At 42.7% G+C, this 19,672-nt stretch overlaps 1 protein-coding gene across 1 annotated transcript in view; it reads right to left on the reverse strand.

Annotated features, from left to right (window-relative positions):
• skia (v-ski avian sarcoma viral oncogene homolog a) overlaps positions 1-19,672 on the reverse strand; it is a 103,830-nt gene that overhangs the window by 41,232 nt on the left and 42,926 nt on the right. The window lies entirely within an intron of this gene.

Below are 19,672 nucleotides of genomic sequence, written 5' to 3' on the forward strand. Positions count from 1 at the left end.
ACTGTATCTGAATGGACTTCAGGCAGTAGAGGGAAGCAATTACAGGACAATTTCCACTCAGTGGAGGTGTTTGGAAGATGCTGCATGTATTAGTTTTCCATACTTGTGCTATGGAAACACTTGGTACCCCTAAATTATTGAGGTTTGACACAAAGTTTTAACTATGGTGGAGGAGTTGGTGGAAAGAAAACAACAATAAATTACTTTTATACGACACTAAGAGCATATATATAGCAGCAAACAACTATTTGCTATGTAAAGATATAATATAGTAATGGTGTCATGAGCAGAGGATGAAGTCATGTTCTCTCTGTGTGTGTTATAATCCAAGCTTCTCTGTCCTGAGTTGCATTAGACAGTCCGACCACATGTGCACGTTAGTCTATGTGAGTCCTGTGTGTGTGTGTATATTCCACTGGCTAGCTAATCACTGCTGCTCTGCACTGTGCTCATACCCCAGTTACCGCTGATGTCATAATAGCATTGTCTCGAAAGCGTAGTGCCCACCCTCCAGTTCCATCCTGATTTAACACTGTTAGCTTTGTCAGCACTGTTGTAGTTGTTAACACTGTTAGCATCCTTAGCTGCTAGTCGCTTGCTCAGCCACTTCCATGTTGAGAGCATCTGCAGATGCATGATGAAACTCGATAAAATGATTCATTTGGTGACCCAGAATTAGATTTTTACAGATGAACCAGGCAAATTTGATCTGTTCATTAAGACACAGGTTGCAAACAAATCCTCCGTTTCTGCATAATCTCTAAATTAGGTGAACTGTCTTCACCTCTATCTATTTTCAGGACAGCCAATCATGCAGTCTCGCTATTTGCAGACTTTATAAAGAAATATATTGAGCAAATCAAAACAATTAAATGAAATTTATCTGATTCACCTTCTCCATTCGGTGTATCATTCTAATACAAACCTTCAAACTTGAAGTTATTCTGATAATATTGCTGTTACAAGACTGTTCTGATATCGCAGCTTCATTATGTATAAGCCTTTGGAAGACCTGTCAGTCAAACCCTCTTGCTTCCCTTGTTTTAGAAAAGCTGCAGCTTGAGAGACAGGACTTTTCTCAGCCTCCATTTTCATTCTATTTGACTTTGTTTATTCGCTGACTGGCGAAAGAGGCTGTTAGTGCTCTGCCTTTGCTTCACTGTTCGGTCTACTGCACATATACTTCCTTCTGTCGTGTCTTGCTCTCTGTGATTCCACACCCTCCGAATTCTTGGAATCGAGTTTCCTTGTTACCCCGCCGCTGCCCCCCTCCCCGTCCCTGCACATGCCTTTTTTTTTTTTTATTCCTTGTACTAGTCAAGTCTGGCTTGGCCTGTGTTTTTCACCATAGAAACCGACATAACAGACCAACACAGCCAAGCTCAGGCTCAGCAAACAGAGACCAAATAAAATCCATCATTCAGTCGGTGTGTGCGAAAGCCTTTTTTCTTTTCCCCTCTCTCTCTCCTTAAGGCACTCACGCCTTATTTTAGAGCAGTTCCAGCAGGACAAGGAGGGTGGGGGGCTCGAACAAAGTTTTGAACATAGACGTCATTCGGCAAGTCGCCTGCTGAAGGCAATAAGCATTTCAACGTGCAAGAATAATAATCCAAAACCCCATGAAGAAACCATATAAATTCTTCCAACATTACAAAACCTGCAAATGTAATAAGCTAGACAATACAATAACATCTTCAGAAGATTCATATAATGTTTATTTTTATGATTATGTTACCGACAACTGCATCCCCTGGTGATATGTGACATCATGTGCAGCATCATTTATGATCCAATTTGATATTTCTTCTCATGTTCAAATTATGCAGACCAGCTACTACAGGGTGATTTTGTACAAATCCTTTGTGCTTACAACAAACTCGCTTTAAAACTGCAGAGCTGCAACTCCCCAGCACATAAATGCAACTAAAACCTACCAATTTGGTCCCATTCTTATGATGTAATCCCCTAAAATGTCGGATATTTGTTTTAGTTATGTAAGCCCTCGGCCCCTCCACTGGGTCTGCCAGATGGAACAAATGACGAATCTCAGACGTTTGGCGTTTCCTGGCCAGAGAAGCAGGGGAGGGCTGACTTCCAAACCATTTCCTAAGACGCAAACTGTTCAATGAAACCCACACATATCCCAGAGTGTCTGAATCTGTGGAAAACAACAGCAGATAAAAGAGGCTCTGCCTTCGTCTCTTTCTCACTGTAAGTGGGAAATCACATGCGGTAATGCCAATGTAACTATCAAATTATTGCAGATTATTGTAAGCTGCCAAAAGCTTTGTAGCTGCAGGTTTCCCAAAGCCAACTGTAAGACTTTTTAAGACCTCATTAATGCAAGATGGGGTTGTATCTAAGACCAATTTGAGAACAAAATGAAAGAAACAAAGCTGATGAAATATGGATTTCTGGCAATGTATCTGCTGGGTTTAAGCATTGACAAATACATTTCCAATTTCTGCTGGTCACCAGGCAGGATGTACTAAAGTTAAACATAAATATAAACATATGATGAAACGCTGAAAAATTAGACCAAGTTTGAAAAAGCTGAACACTTTTCAAGGAACTCTGGACAAGTCTAAGTCCAAGTCTAAGTCTAAGTCAAGACAGGCAAGTCCAAAGTCAAGTCCCAAGTCCTAGATTTTGTGTTTTGAGCCCTATACAAGTCATGATGCACTCTTCAGCAAATGTTGTGTCATTTTTACAGCACAGAAGTTTGAAAAAGCTGAAAACCTTTCAAGGAACCAAGGATATCAGAGGCTGGGCCAAGTCATTGTTTTGAAAGTCACGAGTAAGTCTCAAGTCTTTGTACTCAAGTTCCAAGTCATGTCCCAAGTCCTAAACTTTGAGTTTTAAGTCCTATACAAGTTATAATACTCTTTTCAGCAATTGTTCTGTCATTTTAACACCAGAAAAGTAATATATTACATTTACAAAAATCATGAATGCTTTTTAAAATTTGTATTACCCGAGCTCTGCTTGTGCTGCTCACCCTATTGAATTTATCAATGCTTCCCCATCATAGTATAGATTTACTGTAGCAACTCCACCTCGTCGTCCATCCAGTCAAACGTTCGTGCGGTTGATATTTTGTTTATTTATACATCGCCTCTCTGTAGAAGGAAGCGTAAGCGTCACACCGCCAACTACTGTCCTGGCATGTATACTGCAGCGGTTTTGTTCATTTTTGCAGTCCGTGATCCGTGTGCACGGCAGTTGTTATCAAAACATTGTTGTCTAAACGTGAAACTTTTTTCAAAACGAAAATGAAAAACGTTTCTGTTTTCAGTGGATCATTTTCGTGTAAACATGGCCTTAGAGTATTTAACATAATGTTGTGGTCGCTGGGAATGCTCTGGAAACCTACACTTTGAAGTCTTGTAAATATGAATAATGCGCTTTTGTTTTTACGAAATCCACACACTCATCCTCGTGTGTGTGTGTGTGTGCATTATGTTCACACACACACACAGCCCCGGTCACTGTCAGCTGACACTGGCCAGCGCCAGGCCAATCGGCCGGCCGTCTGTCGCTCTGGACAATCAGCCCTGCTGCCCTCAGTCAACCCCACGGCCCTCTGGGATATCTGGGCTGTGAGAGAGGGAGACGAGAAAGGGAAAGGGAGGGTGAGCGCCGATGGTGGCTATAGGAAAAGTGTACGTGACACACAGACAAGAGCCAGAGAGACAGACTCTGGCAGAAGAAGTCACAGACTCTCTCTATCAGCTGCCTCTGGACTATGTCAGCTGTCTGTTAGCGTCTTTCTTTCTCTCTCTTTACATATCCTTTAACCTTGATGGCTTGAGCACTTGTGCTGTCTCTGTCTTAATTTAAAACCCCATGCTATGACAAAAACCCTGCAGCTACAATATTTCACTCTGAATTTTTTTAAACATGACAAATAGGAGCAAACTGGCTGATTTCTTTGGCTGCTGCTTCCTTTTGTTTATCTGTGTATTCCATTTGAACAAATATGAAATTTAGACTCACTTACAGCATGTTACACTAAGCTGTGTACTCCTCAATTATCCACAGCCTTCTCTCTTGTCCAGACGCCTCCCACCCTCCTCATTCCCCCATCCTCTGCAACCATGACACAGTTACATAATTGCATTTGGTAAACTATGTGACACCCCCCTTCTCCTCCTCCCCATCGACTCCCTCCAATCTCACATCGCACTCATCAGTTATGTCTGAGGCTGAGGAGACGAGATTCCCAGACAGACTTATCACAGTCTGTTTTGTTACTGCGCTGTGGAACTTTCATCTGTTTCCTCAAAAGAAAAAAAAAGTTTCCTCCCAATCAAAGATTGAATTTGCAGGCTGTCGTTTCAACGCTGAGAAACTCCAGATAAAGTTGCCTGGCTGTAATCTCCATTTTATCAGTTAAGCACAATACTGCACACAACTTGTATCGGTTGCATGTGTGTTTGTGTGCAGTCTCCTCTCGGTGAGCTTATTGGTTTTGAGCACATGAGGCTTTATCAGTGCTGAGGACTTGGCTGGCCTTCTGCTGTGGGTACAAATGCTAATGTTCATGTTGGTGACACAATGCAAGATTTCACAGATGAGATTGGATAGCACACGCCTAACCATCTCATTAAGAATAGTACCAGATGGATTTAGAAAAACACATTTGTTAATATGTTAGCTGAATTTGGGAATAGCTGGAAAAACAATTCTGTACAATAGAATTGATTTTTTTTTTTACTAATTAGGTGATAGAAAGAAAATTAGAGACCATTTTAATAATCCATCACAGACTGTATATAAACATGGATGACGCCTCTCCATTTCCTCCCACTGCACAGAAATGAAGCCATAATATCCTGGATACGGCAGCTGCCATCTGCCAACTTTGTCAACATCTGTTTTATCTAATAAGAAAAGTTTTCAGTCTGTTTATCTTACCTCTGCCATTTTTACAGCAGCAAAATGTAGCAAGACTGAAAGAGCAATTGATTATATTATTTTAGTTGACTACCTAAAGTTTAATTTGTATTTATAACATTGATAATTTCTATAATCAAAAAAATATATACTTGGCACTGTGTGACGATATCATATTCCCACACAAAAATATCACAATACTATGCTGTATTTTTCCCCCCACCCCTAATAACAACTACCTAAAATGACAGAAAGTTTCAGACAGTTTGGCCCATGCTCCATCCGCTAACATTTAGGCGGCGGGGTTTACAACCCAGGGGGCGATCAAGATGCTTTGGCTTCACTTTGGGTGGCTGTCATGTTGTTCATCTTTATATACGGTCTATGCAATTGATTAATAGCAGAAGAAATCTTTTAAATAAAATATGTCAAAAATGCACTGGTTCCAGCTCCTGAATTGTATTTGTGTGTTTTTCTGGTTTCCTCAGTCTGTTGTGATATTAAGTTAAATACCTGGATTTTGGATTTGTGAATGAGTTTTTTTAGGAGCCAGTACCTAATGGGTTCTGAAGGAACTGCTATTATAAAGCTTAAGTTGTACATACCAAATTTGCACGCCTGCAAGGGTCTGTAGGATGTTAATTCCATCAGCTGGCCTTGTTCGAAACACTCCACAGGTCCACGCAAATCTCTGTGTGTACATCTTTATGCAGCCCACATTTTAACAACAAATTGTATACAACGCCTGCTTATTAGTCTTGCCACAGTAGTCAGTGTCAACAGTGTACACAGTGTTTGGGGATACTTGCTCACTGCCCCCAACATTACTTCTGCTGTGTTCACACTACAAGCAACAATGCAACAGCATGACCAGCTACATCATCACCGAGTCGCTGTTGAAGCATTGCTCAAGCACTTATTAATGCAATTGCGTCGTCACAGGCTTGTGTGTGTCTGCTACATGCAACAAAACACCTCCAATGAACGTCATCTTAGGTTTTTATTTGGTCAAAAATATATCTGTGCTTCTGATCAATGTCTCAGCCTCATGTTAACATCACATTTCACCACCTCATTGCATTCCCATGTGCACTGCAATGCACAGAAAGTTAGCAAAGCATGAGCTAACTTAGCTAAATAGCACAGAACCACAGCTAGAAAAAAGAGAAAACATATGATTGAGTGATGCTTCAACACGTCATTGGAGCACCGAAAAAGTGAAGGTCAGCTGAACTTTGATTTGTAACACGTTGCACCCGTCTGCTGCAACAAGTGTCGAGCACAGATTAGTAGCTTCATGTCACTAGCTTCCATTGAAAATGACTTGTTGCCTGTTGCTATATCAGTAGCAGTGTGAACACAGCATAACAGCTCACTGTGACTACTTCTTGTCCCATTACTCCCTGCAATATTTCAAACTGATCGACTGTCAACAATTGCTGAAAATGACCACTTAATATAAATCAACTTGTGTTTCGCCAGTTAAACGCTTTTAATGTGAAGCTTAAGCAGGAGGAAATGCTCAGTTTGCATTAGCAGTATCTTGTCTTGTAAAATGTCCAGTGTAATCGGTAACATCAGAGTTGTCATAAGTTTATTAACCAGTAGGAAAATTTCCTCACTGTGGCATCCCTACTGCACATCATGTGTGAATGTCTGCAGACACCCGCTGTAGTATAAAAAGAATCATGTTTAGAGTATACCCAGCCCTTCAGGCATTTGCAAGCTGACTTCCATATTCAGCAATAGTGGTTGTCAATTGTATAATGATGACTTTTCAGTGACCAGCCAATGATCCACTTTGGCCCCAAGCAGTAGATATAAGCACTGCTGATGGTTTGGTGGCAGACATGTCCGATGCAGAGACTTTTGGCTCTGAATATCGATACTATTGTACACTCAGGCAAACTGCCCTGAAGTTTTTTAGGCTTCTTGTGCAAACTGTCATGACTTCTTTTGTTCAGTTTGACATAAGGCCTGGAAGCCTCAGCAATGGCGCCAAAAATTCAAGCTGGGGGGCTAATTTGCCCACTGGGACACCTCAAAAGGTCATGAACAGAGGGGAAAGTTGGTGCGCGGAAAGACAGAACATCTGTCTTTCTCTTAGAGGACGAGGGAAATAAAGTGTTGCGTCCAGAGTTCAGAATGTACCAGTTGGAACTGGCAGGCCTGGAGATTTTCCACAGGCTGTACTTCCCTGAGAGGTCTCCCTATTTCCTCTCCGCCTCTCTCCAGAACTCTCTTTTTCTCTTTTTCTCTTCACTGTACAGCCTCATCAGTTTGTCTTCCCCAAGACAACATGCGAAGATAAACCCTTCATATACACACAAAACAAAACAAAGCATGGGGGGTGATGGGATATATGAAGCCCATGTGGTGGCAAAAAGCGGAAACTGCCATTTCCTCCATTTCCCATTCCTTTTTATTTTGTCCTGTCCTGTGGAAGGGAGAACACAGTTCCATACCCGGATGGAGAAAGTAGGAAGATGAAAAACAGAGGCAGAAAATATCACAATAAAAGGAGAAAGGGGGAGGGAGAAGAAAGGCTTAAGAAAAATAAAAAATGTATCAAGAGCTGAGGCAGGCAGGAAGCTGCCCGTGGGCTTAAGTGCGGGTAAATTAATATCAAACTTTCTTTAGCTCAGCTGCTCACCACAAACAAGGGCCCAGCCGCTCCCCGGCGTCTCTACGACCTATAAAAAATACATTCAAAGGAAGGGAAACTTGCATGTCTCACCGCTGCCGCCAAAGTGAGACCACGCAACGGTTTGAACTTCACAGAGAATACATTAATACAAGGTCAAAGTTTACCCAGCCCGAAGCAGGAAAATGTAACAGGCAGTCGTGCTCACTACAGCAGATAAGCACTATGGACTGCAAATAGATGTGGTGAATTAGAAGAAAGCTGAGGTGCTAATGGCCCAAGACTAATAAGGGCACTTAAGTCAATTAGGGGGAGTACAACTATCATCCTTCAACTGACTTCATCTCTCCATTTGTCTAGTTTTATGTTCACTCCCCTGCAAAGCCAATAGCTCTTAGATATTTAACCTGATTAGTCATGAAAAATGCCGACACAAGTGTATAGAACCTTATTTCAGTGATAAAGAACAAACCATTGACTTGGAGTGTGTGTGATGGTATCAAAATAGCAGCATCAGAGGCCTATCAACCTCTGCTATCACATTGCAAAATAGAGTTTTTAACAGGCCGAAAATATTACGACCAAAATCAAACCCACCCCTGTGAGTTATAGCCTGAACCCCGACCATCTGAGGTCATCACATTAAATACTGAGCCCAACCAAGCTCGATCCCTCCAGAAGCACTAGTTGGCTTCTTACGCCCAGGACACACTAGTTGTGCGGCGGCGCTAGCCACGCATGTCTCCAGTGATAAAATGGACTACCTCAGTGAATCACCAACTCTCCACATTGTATTTCCCCGCCAGAGAAGCTCCCTGCTCCTGCTGGGAGGAAGGACAGACAGCTCCCTAACCCCACCCCCTCTGTTGTGTCACCAGACCAGTCACTGGTCAAAAGCCACGAGGCTACAGCAAAAGAAAAGGGAGACGATATCAGTCAATCAATATATAATATTTATAACAGAACCCCTACCAACCCAGCCAATCAGTCCAACCCGTCGGGTTCAAGTTGAGATTGACAACTGCAAAATCATTCACAACCACTTTATAACCACATAGTAATAATAAAATATGTTCATTTATTTATAGACGCCTTTCAAATAACTCAAGGACACCTTGCATGACACTGTTATAATCAAGCAGCAATGTATCAAGACATCATAAAATCAAACTAAGCAGTGCACATGCACTGAACCTAGGTTTATGCAACTACAGTTAGATGTGAAGTTGAGTTTGTGTGTGTGCATGTGTGTGCGTGCGTGTGTTTGTGTGTGTGTCTGTAGGACGAAGTCCCCCATCTAGATCTGACCCAATCCCTCCCAGGCACTGGGGGGTTTAAGTAGGCAACCCAACACTGGCGAGTCTGCGCTGGCCGCAGTGAGCAGCGACTCTGATCGATTTCATTGCGTAGATTAGATTTGGGGAGTGCACTAGGATGGAGCTGATGGTGTGTTGAGTGGAGGGGGTGGCAATCATCAGGCGCCTAGTTGGTCTTTTGGAGTCTGCTGGAGCCTACACACACACACGCACACAGAGGCCAGGGGGGGCCGATATCAAGGCTGGCTGGTGGTGCAGTTAGGCAGCTGTTAGTGTTTCAGAAAAAATTAGCACCAGGTTCAACTGTAAACAATGAGCTCATTCTCTCTGCTAGAGCGCCGCGCAACACACCACATCTGTTTTGGAACAAGCAGTCTTATTCAAGGCCCACACTGAGGTAATCCACCCCCCACCCCCCCCACCCCCCTTGTAAAAATCAAACTGAGAAAAGCACTTGAGAGGAACTTAAAGTCATGTAATGCCCTGCAATGCTGTGAATCATATTTCTAATATGCGTGACTGTACTTCACCTACACTGCGGACCAGTGAGGAGATAAAGATTAATATTAACAAATCTTATATATAGAAATACTTCCTGTTTACTTGAGGGGGGAAAGGGTAATTGGACTTGTAGGCTGACCCAACTTCAGATGTTTCAATTACATCACATGGGAAAGAGGGTATAAACAGGCTTTCTACCAGAAAATACAATTAGCCTCGGCTTTCTTGGTTTCCTCCTACTTCCTTAAATCACCAAGAAGATATTACCTGCAGATCCATAAGAGGTCTACAGCAGACTTCAAAGATGTCACCATGACAGCTCACAATAATTCTTGACCTTTTTAAGTTTTAAGCATTTCGCAAAGTCAACCATGATTTCAATGGGTTTGACTGTAAAAATCTGCCATTACAGACCAGAACTGCTAAAATTCATTGCTTGTGACTCTGTCCCAAAATTACGCCCGCTTCCTGATCTGGTCCTGCTATGATCAGGTTTTTGCTTGGTTTAGGCACTGCTTGGTTAGGGTTATGGAAAGATCATTATTTGGGTTTTAAAAAATTATTTCATCAGGGTCAGAGAAACTTCATGGTTAACCAATGAACTATTTTTTTAGGGTTAGGGAATGACTGTGGTTATGGTTAAAAGAAATTATGAACAATCAAACATCAACTATTGGTAATAGGGTTGTCACAATACCAGAATTTTAAACTCTGATATAAAAAACGTATATGTATTAAAAAAACGATTCTCGATACCACCTTTAAGTCCACTGCAAAGAAAAAAAATGTGTCCTTGGGGAGCCCGTTCTCAAATACATACATGAAATAGAAAGTCTTCACAACACATTACTTGGCGGGGGGCGAGACGTGTTTAAATTATGTGCTGGCAACACACAAACAATGCCAATGCAAAGTCAATGACATTCTTTTGTTGTGGTGAAAACACAAAATTATGTATAAAGAGAGCGAAAGTGTGCGTAGGGCAGGTGTTAGGGGTGGTGGAAGGGTCAAAAAAACACAGGTTTTCAATGAGGTAACTGTTCTTTGTGCAAAACCAAAAGTGAAAGTAGTTATGTGACTTTACAGACTTGACATAACTATGCTAAGTCATAAAGACTTGCCCACCATCACATAATATGTTGTTAAGAGATTGTGTCCATTACGCATATTTCTGTGAAACTGTGTTGCCTGGGCACACGAAATGGAATAATTTTTGTTTTGATTTTTTTATTAACAACCTGCAAACAGTGCTGGCACAGAGAAAGTCACTGAACAAACGCCTTCATTCATGTAGTGGGTTCGTTGCTGGAGAGAATGCTGTAACAGCCACAGATTGAGGACTAGTTGATTTTCTTTCCCACTGTTTAATATTTGGAGCTGTGGGTTGAAAATCTGATAGTAAATCTGTTTTTTTTTTTATAGCTTTGGTATTTTTAATACTATCGAATCTACAATAATGGAGCTTGTTTCGTTTAAAAATATGGATATTTTTAACAACCTTTGTTGGTAGGAAATGAGATGCAAAGTCACATACTCCAACCCATGTGACCCACCCATCCACACTGACCTCTTCCCTAAAATCTTGTGGCTGTGTCATGTTTATCAGTTCTGGGCATCTAAACGATTCACTGATGTTGCCAATGGAGGATGGTAAACTATCACAGTCACCAATATTTTAACTTTATTTTTATTTTGTCACTAGGAAGATCAGTCTAAAATAATAAGCGATAATGTAAATGTGTTAAGGGCCCTTAAGTCATTTAGCAGATGAATATCATTCTTTCAGCAAATCTTCTATGATGTAAATGCACCTGAAAATAGAACCCCTATATAATGGAGACGCTTTGTGTAGAAAGCTGATACTTGTATTACCTTTAGAGTATGGTGGGATAAAAGAGTCCAGCTTCCACTATAGGGCCAAGCCTGGATGACAAAGCCTTAGAGGGAAACAGTGGGTGACTCAGAGACAACAGGCACATCTATGGCTCACTAATGTATATAGGTCAACCTTTAAGTCTCCTATTGCAGCATCGAGCATGTGTGGAGCATGCAGCAAAGACAGCTGCAGAAACCACTGGACATGTTCAGGGGTGAATCCAGACAGTAGTAAAGACTGGAAATGTGGTTCTTAACCTTCGTCATGCGCTTTAGTTTTTTACTTTACATTATGTACATTGCAATACTATGATGTATTAATCCTTTTGTCTACAACTTTTCAATTAAAACAACAGACTGAGAGAAGAGAAGGTACAATGGTGTTAGTGGGGTCCAAAAATAGAAAACAAGTGAAAATGTACTTCTTTCGCCTCCTGTTTTTCAGCCATGTCGTCCGTGGTGTGTGTGTGTGGCTGGCAAGAGGGTCAAACAGACAAGAGGAGCAGGTGGCACCCAGGTGGGTGCTGCCGGGTTGGTGGGTACGGATTGGTGGGCGCTGCCCTTTTCACGGTCCACATGCCATCTGCCTCGGCCGGCAGTGACTGCATCCCGGTGACAAAGAGGGAACAGAGGGACGGAGGAAGAAAACTGAACTGCCATGTTAGAAAACCTACAGATCGTTTGCTCATTTTCACCACCTTCCTCCACTTTGTTCTCACTGCAGAAACAGCTCTGACAGACTTGGCTCTGGCTCCTGTAGTAAACTACACTATGGTTATATTGGTGTGATACTATGCCAGCAGTCCCTGTAATAACAGCGGTGATACATTTGGTGTGCAAAGCCTTGGCTTGTGTCCAGCTCTTTGGTTTCAACCTACACAAACCTACATCTGTTTGTCCTACATCCGTATTGCAGCAAGTGGAGGGACTGGTCCTGTCTCCATAGAGACTTGATGTCACACTCTGGCAATTTAATTTGGCAAACCAATTTATGGAGTAGTTAATTGCAACACTGCTCCATTTAACAGTCAAATGAGCTCTGGAAGATGTCCTCGGTCTTGTGACCTTAGAAATGTCATATATTTTAATCAGAGCTTGAGCAATAGTTCACTGTGTGCACTGTCCTTCGCCACAAAATTTTATATTGTGTCAAGTTTTGATAAAGCAGCCTTTTCTCAGCGGGCACTTATGCAGCTTTTCAACTTCCACATCAAAATGGAGCCAATGAGGGGGTCAGGATGTCTACATAGACTGCTGGCGGCTCATGTTTATGAGGCTCTGCTACACCTGGCTTTCTTGTTATAGAAAGGGAGACTGGCAGAAATAAAATGGGGGCTTGTTGCGGTGCCTAAATCCGTCTCAGCTTTCTCTATCTTCCTCCCATCGGAACGAGGGGGGGGGGGGAAAGTCGTATGAGCTATTTACGAGGAAGGTCACACTGAGAGGGCATGGCAAGGAGCCAGCAGTCTCTCTCCTCCTCCTCTTCCTCCTCCTCCCTCCCATGTCTTTCTTTTATCCTCTCCACTCTAGTTCTCCTCATGTAACTCTCGGAATGCTAAAATTTACACTTTTATTTTGGGATTGAACCTGTAGGTAGTGGACATTTTGCAGCAGTGTTCAGTATCTTCCAGTGTGGCAATCATCATAAATAAATTTCACCTCAAAAATAAGACTTACATGTAATTTACATTAGTGATTTCACCTCTTCATGGAAAAAGATCTCTCTAATTTGGACTGAGTTTGATGAGTTAAAGCCAGACTATTTAGTGTTTGCTGAACAGTGGCCCCTGAGGCCACAAGTAGCAATTACAGGATATGGACATACTGAAATTTCCCACCCTACCCAAGATTCTGAGTCATTTGCTTGACAGACATCAACATTAGGTAACCCAAATAAGAGCAAGTGAGGAAGTGACTGAGTAAGGTCAGTTATACAGAAGTCTCTATCTAAATCCTGCCAACATTAGCCATCAAAAGCTAGTGATACCAGACTGGAAAAGACTGCAACATTCCAGATAGTATTGATTTGTTTAAGGTTGCATTTGATTGTTTCTGAGCTCTTCTACATTAATTGGGTTACAATGTGCTTTACAAAAAAAACAGTGGATAAAATAAAATACAAACAACAGAGGAATCCTAAAAACAAAACATTGGGGGGATGAAATCAAACTAAAGGAAAAAAAAGTAAAGCACTATATTAAAAATTCATTATCACTTTCCAAAAAGCAAAGTTTTAAGAAGAGATTTAATAGATGCTAATAATGTACCCGGTCTAATTTCAATAGGCAGTCTTCCACAGTCTGGGGGCTGTAACAGCAAAGGCTCGATCACCTTTGGTCACAAGCCAAGAACAAGGAATAACCAGCAGTTCTGCATCCACTGTAAATCAATACGGTTAATAACAGGCAGCCAGTGTAGGTTGGCTAACACACGAGTTGTGTTCATATTTCTTGGTGAGGCAGCGTTTCGTACCACAAATCACAGATCTACAGATCCGTTATGTGGAAAACCTACAAAAAAATCTATGTACACAAATTCAAATAAAGTAGCCACATCCCAAAGAAATCCTGGGATAACTAGACACACAAACCTGAAAACCCATGTCTATTGACCTATTCGACCCAATTAAACTGAACTACAAAATTCTTTTTTCGTTTAGTTTTTGTTTCCCCTCTCTGTCTCTGTCTCTCAAATGAAATGACTTATTCAATCAAATTTGGGTGAAGCAACCATTTAAAGTTGCTTCATGAGCTTTAATGGTAATGAATACCTTTTGCCGTGTTGAACCTGGGCACAAAATATCAATCAACAGCTTCACTTGAACCCTGATGTGTTCTTTTTCTCTCTCCCTGTACCTCCAAGCCTCAGCAGCCCTCACCCCCGCTATCCCCATCTGCCCCAACTCACACACTTGAAAACTCAAGAGAGCACTCCAGCAGGAGTAGGCAGCAGCAGAAGCAGAAGAGGGTTAGATTAGGTGTGAAATACGTTCTGCGACTTTCAAACAAGGAAAAAGCACCGTGGCATCGCTGGCGGAGTGGGCGAGCGAGAGCACCTAGTGAAGGGCTGTCCCTTTGATGTTTAATTTAGAGAGAGAGGGAGAGGGAGGAGGGGGAGGTGGTGGTAGTGTCGAGTGTGCTGAAACTCCACTGTTTTCCATCAAAGGCTTCGGGTTTCCTCTCCTTTTCATTTATTCACCAACAATGATAAAGGAGAATACGGACTGGAATACAACAGTTAAGAGAAGAGGCTGGGGGACGGTGAATAAGGAAAGAGGAGAGGAGGATGGAAGGAAAGAGCGAGGAGGAGCAGGAGGAAATCTGGAAATTGAAAAGAGGTTCGCAAAGGAGGTTCTGGTGGAGGGTCGAGCCAAATCTGGCTCATGGAAGCAGTTCTCTTCACCATTTCCCTTCTTGTCCTCTCTTCCTCTTATTACCCCGCTCTGTCTTTATCTCTCCTCCTTCTCCCCCATCCCTCCATCTCACTGTCCCTTCTCCTCCCCCTCTCCAGCTCTCCTTCCCCTCTCCTCTGCTGGGGAGTCCTTCCTCCTCCTTTCTGCTCACTGAGTGAAAAGTGGAGCTGTGTGCCAGGCGGAGGAAGCAATTAAAAATTAATGGAAGCTGAGTGATAGAGAAACCTGCAAGGGCGTGCCGCCCGCCACACACATGCAAGCGCATACACACACACACACACACACACACACACACACACACACACACACACACACACACACACACACACATCTACACGCAGTTTCCCTCCTCTTTTCCTGTTCACTCTGTCTCTCCCTCCCTCAGTTTCTCTTCACCTCTTTCTGCTTTGGCGTGTCTCAGTTGGAGCGTCAGCCGTGACAAGATAAAACACTGAACACAGTAGAGGCCAAACCCGGACACCCATTGTCTAATGGAGGTTCCAGTGCTTTAATGCATTTTTTACAGAATCTGATGAAAAGTGACATTAAGTCATGCATATTTTGTCATGATAAGTATGAAGTTTCATATCATGTCTGATCCTGTCCAGACTGGACCTACAGTCTGCTTTTAGTTAGTGTGTCAGACTCAAAGAGTCAGCTCACAGATGAGCTGATTGACGCTTATTTCTCAATGGAACCTTCTCCCTCTCTCTCTGGTCTTGTCAACCAAGGACATGACCTCTGACCCCCGTCCTGGAATAGCCCCCCCCAATCTCCCCAACACAGACACACACACACACACACACACACACACACACACAAAGAGGAAGCCCTAAGGGTGCAGCAGCCACACCATCAGAACTCATTTGCATTCCTAAGAGGAGGTTGCAGACCGTGCTACACCACACACACACATAGAGCCACCCTGACCCTAGATGAGCTGATGCATTATTCCCCAGAGGTGGACGGCTGGGCTTTTGTTCTGAGAGAAAGCAGCCGTCCACAGTGAGAAGAACATCCACCTCTTTGTTGGTGCAGGACCAGGATTTTAACCCTAAAGAAAGCCTGTACATTATTGTTGCTTTGTCAAAAAAAGTGTTCCAGTTTAGAGGAGGTGATTTCAGCAACCTCCTCCCACAGACAAATACATTGAAAATCCACTGCAAGAGAAGAGAAACAGCATTGAATTTATCTTCAGGTGCAGGTATCTGAACTGTAATTCTTCTGTAAACTGTGTCCACTGTACACATTGGGATAGTCTTAAGCCACCTTTACACTGCCTGTTCAGGGCGGGAATATCCCGCTGTTATGCTGCCTCGTCGTTCTGTTTATAACATACAGTCATGCAGGAGTTTTTCTACAAATTGTGCTCTGCCTGCCTCTCATATGCACCTCTTTGGAAATAGATGTGCGAAGTATTCTTTTGTTCTTGCCTTTAATCCACCATGGGAAGTAGTAACAGCGCTGAAACAATGTCTGTGTAAACAGGAGATGAAGGGATCATGGATAGCATGGCTTTAATGTTTTGATGACACGATATGCGTACGAGCCACTGAGGGAGATGTGAATGTAGCTGTTAGCAGTTCGCAAAACAGTAGCCGTAAATGTCTACAAAAAACAACACTGTGGAAACAATCTGGTCCTGGAGCTCCTTACCCTCCAAACAGACAAAGAGATCACCCACCATATACCAGAGATGGTAAATGATTGTTATTACTATGGTAATGCTATTGTTTTTATTTAGCAACTTTATATCACACTAGAGGTTGAAGCTGTTGAGTTTATGTGACGCCCATCATGCCTCTTTTGATTGCAGGATGCTGCTGGAATGCTGTCTAAAATCACACACTGGAGTGGAATGACGACGCCGTTGTTTGGTTCTGTGTAAAAATACACACGGGGCATAAAGACGGGACTTCGTAGTGGCCCTATAGCGCACCCTTATCAACCCTTGTAACCCCCCCCCCCCCCCCCCCCCCCTTATCTTCAATTATTCCTGTGTTTACTTTGCTAATGTCAGAGTTGGGGCTTCTTGCTTGGGGAGTCACCATTACTGTTCTGCAAGCAGTGGCCTGCATTTTATGTCAAGGACTACAACGAAGTCCCTGATTGGCTGCTTATGTTTTCAACTAAGGTGCAGATCCCTGATTGGCGCCGAATTGGATTTTAGTCTCTGGAAAGCGTTTGGAGTGGCAGTGAGTCCAGACTGATACAGAGAGCGAAACAGAATTAATCTTAAACGCTGCTGCACCAGTGGGTGGAATTTGTTCTGAGTTTTTTTTAATCATTTATCTATTTTTTTTTGTTTTTGTTGTTGTTTTTGTTTTTTGTTTTATTCCATCCTCAGTGGATTTACTTACCAAGAAAACTTCATCTGATGAGAAAGACTTTGGATTGAAAGTTTTGGAAAAAACCATTAAGTGGAGATCTTTTCTGTTTCCGAGTCAACAATTAAATTTCACCTTCATCTTATGAGATGGATAGCACTGTTTGTAACAGGGAGGGCCAGTGGTAGCTTAAATAGGGATTATAGAGGTGGAAGGCACCAAAGTACAGTGTTGACAAAACTTGCTCTCTGTAAACTCTGTGGCTTTGAGGAGCTGTGCAGAGCAGGTCAATTCAAACTGAAAGTTGTGATGGGAAAAAAGCTGTTAGACATGGGGTTTGAACAAAGCAAATCCTCACTGTGTACACACACTTAAGAGTTTGTAGGTCGCAGCATCCACCGCTGCTACGTGGAAGATAGCAGAAGCATGTGGTAACACCCTACTCCATCTCACTGAGGCCTGTGGTGGGTGGCCATTTTGGTTAAACCCACGTCGGTCTGCACTGAGGGTTTCGCTACCGCACCCTCTCCCTCCCCACGCTGCAGCTCCTCCCCCTTGCAACTACTAGGCGGTTTACACCATTTGAACGCAGGTCGCATGTGGGCGAGCGTTGCTGCCACTGTAAATTTGCGCTTATGCAGCACATGTAACACTACTAACCTGGACAGACTGTGTGTGCTTTACTGCAGCTCAAGTGGAACATAGTGTGTGGAGCACAGCAGTGATTTTTGGAAGCATATGTAGTGTGTTATCAAGGTGAAAATGGACAGCTGTTGCTACATCTAACATGGTGTTGTGACTGCAGCTATGGAAACAAAAGAGAAGAGGGCCCTGTGATAGAAAGTATTAAGTATTTCAGATTGTGACACTTACCTATAGTTGGAAACCAGCAGCAGGAACACACCATGGAGCCACGGAAAAGAAGAAGAAGAAAAAAAAAGTTAGTCAAATCATCTGCAGGCATAAAATCATAGCAAACTAATTGCACAATAAAGCCTCGGCAGTCATTTAGGGGGTTCTAGCAAAATGAGGAATAGTTTAATTTCAATTTAATTGAAATTATCCTCGTTAGAGCACACGTAAGAGTTACTGCTCTCATCATTAGTTTCACTCTCATTATTTGTATTTCCCCACTGAAAGCGTTGACTTTGTACATATGGGGCCTCTTCAGGTCTGGGGCCCCAGTGTGTGAATACTTCGGCATTCATGGCATGAAAATATTTAAGAGCTTCGTGTATAAAGCAATCAAAATACCATATTTAACCACGTTATGGGTTATGAGTTCTCTCTGTAAGCGAGTGAATTCAATCTAGGAGGTGGTTTATTTGAGTTTCTGTTAATCAGCACACATAATACACATATGAGTGGAGATTTTCTTCTCTTCCTTCCCTTTCAACCTACCATCTCAAGATGGGCGGCTGCCTCTCTCAGTAGTGGTTTTATATTTTTCCTGCACTTGGCTTAAGTGACACGGCAGAGGGGGGTTGTGAAATTCCAGACAGCCTCATTAAAGCACAGTAATTGCTTTGCGAACAGCAGCTCATAAAAAGGCCCCGCTGCCCCATCTCTTCCTATAAAAGGCAAGAAGGTAGTGGGGTGGAGATGGGGGGATTGTAGGGGTGCAGAATAAGGGGGGACCCCAACTGTGGAAGTGTTGGTGGAGGAGGAGGAGGAGGAGGAGGAGGAGGAGGAGGAGGAGGAGGAGGAAGCGATAGGGGTGTGTGTTTGGAGCAATGACGCCTTTTGATTGATCAACGTCAGTAGTTACGTCAGTAACGCACTGTCCTTCAACAGATCAACAGATTAATGGATAACGCAAATTCAACTAATCCCTTAGAATTCTGTGCTACCTTGCATTTTTGACCAATCTGTGTAGTTTGCTGCGAGTTTCACTTATCATAGCAGTCCCCCACAAAACATCACCAAACTCACTTTGTTGTTTATGGCTGTGAAAATGCAGACGTGCTACATGAAGTTCTCACATTTACCAACAAATCTAGGAGGGGGTTTATTTGAGTTTCTGCAAATTTAACCAATCTGTGTAGTTTTCTGCAAGTTTCACCAATCATAGCAGTCCCCTGCATTATGTCAATAAACTCACTTCTTTGATTATGGCTGTGGGGATGCAGACATGTGATACTAACGCATCACATTAACCAACCAAAATGACTGCTAAATTCAATTTGTGTAGTTTATCCCAAGTTTCACCAATCATAGCAGTCCCCCACATAACACCAACAAACTCACTTCGCCGTTAATGGCTGTGAGGATGCAGACATGTGTGACACTAAACCCCCCCCCCCCCCCCCCAAAAAGATCACAATTTTCACTTGCTCCTGCGATTCAATAAAAAAATTAGCACTGCAACATGCATTGCAATTTCCTTTAGAAAAGCTGTCGTGAAAGTTGGCATCTTAGGCCACAACACCTCCAAAAGAAGCCTGCAAAATCCTAGAGGGACTTTTCATACTAGCATATCAGTATTGGTTGTGGTATATCAGTCTTGTTAACACTTTTTTAGCCCCTGCCAAGTGCATACACAGAGATACCCGCACATGTGTGAGCCCAGCCTTCCACCTCTGGGGAATAATGCATCAGCTCATATGTACCCACACAGATGTGCTTCTGACATACACAACACAATACATACAACTGAATCTGCCTTGACTTTATCTCCTCTGACCCCCCGCACAATATGCCC

The sequence above is a fragment of the Epinephelus moara genome, chromosome 16, assembly GCF_006386435.1.
Source record: "Epinephelus moara isolate mb chromosome 16, YSFRI_EMoa_1.0, whole genome shotgun sequence".
NCBI classification, from domain to species: Eukaryota; Metazoa; Chordata; class Actinopteri; order Perciformes; family Serranidae; genus Epinephelus; species Epinephelus moara.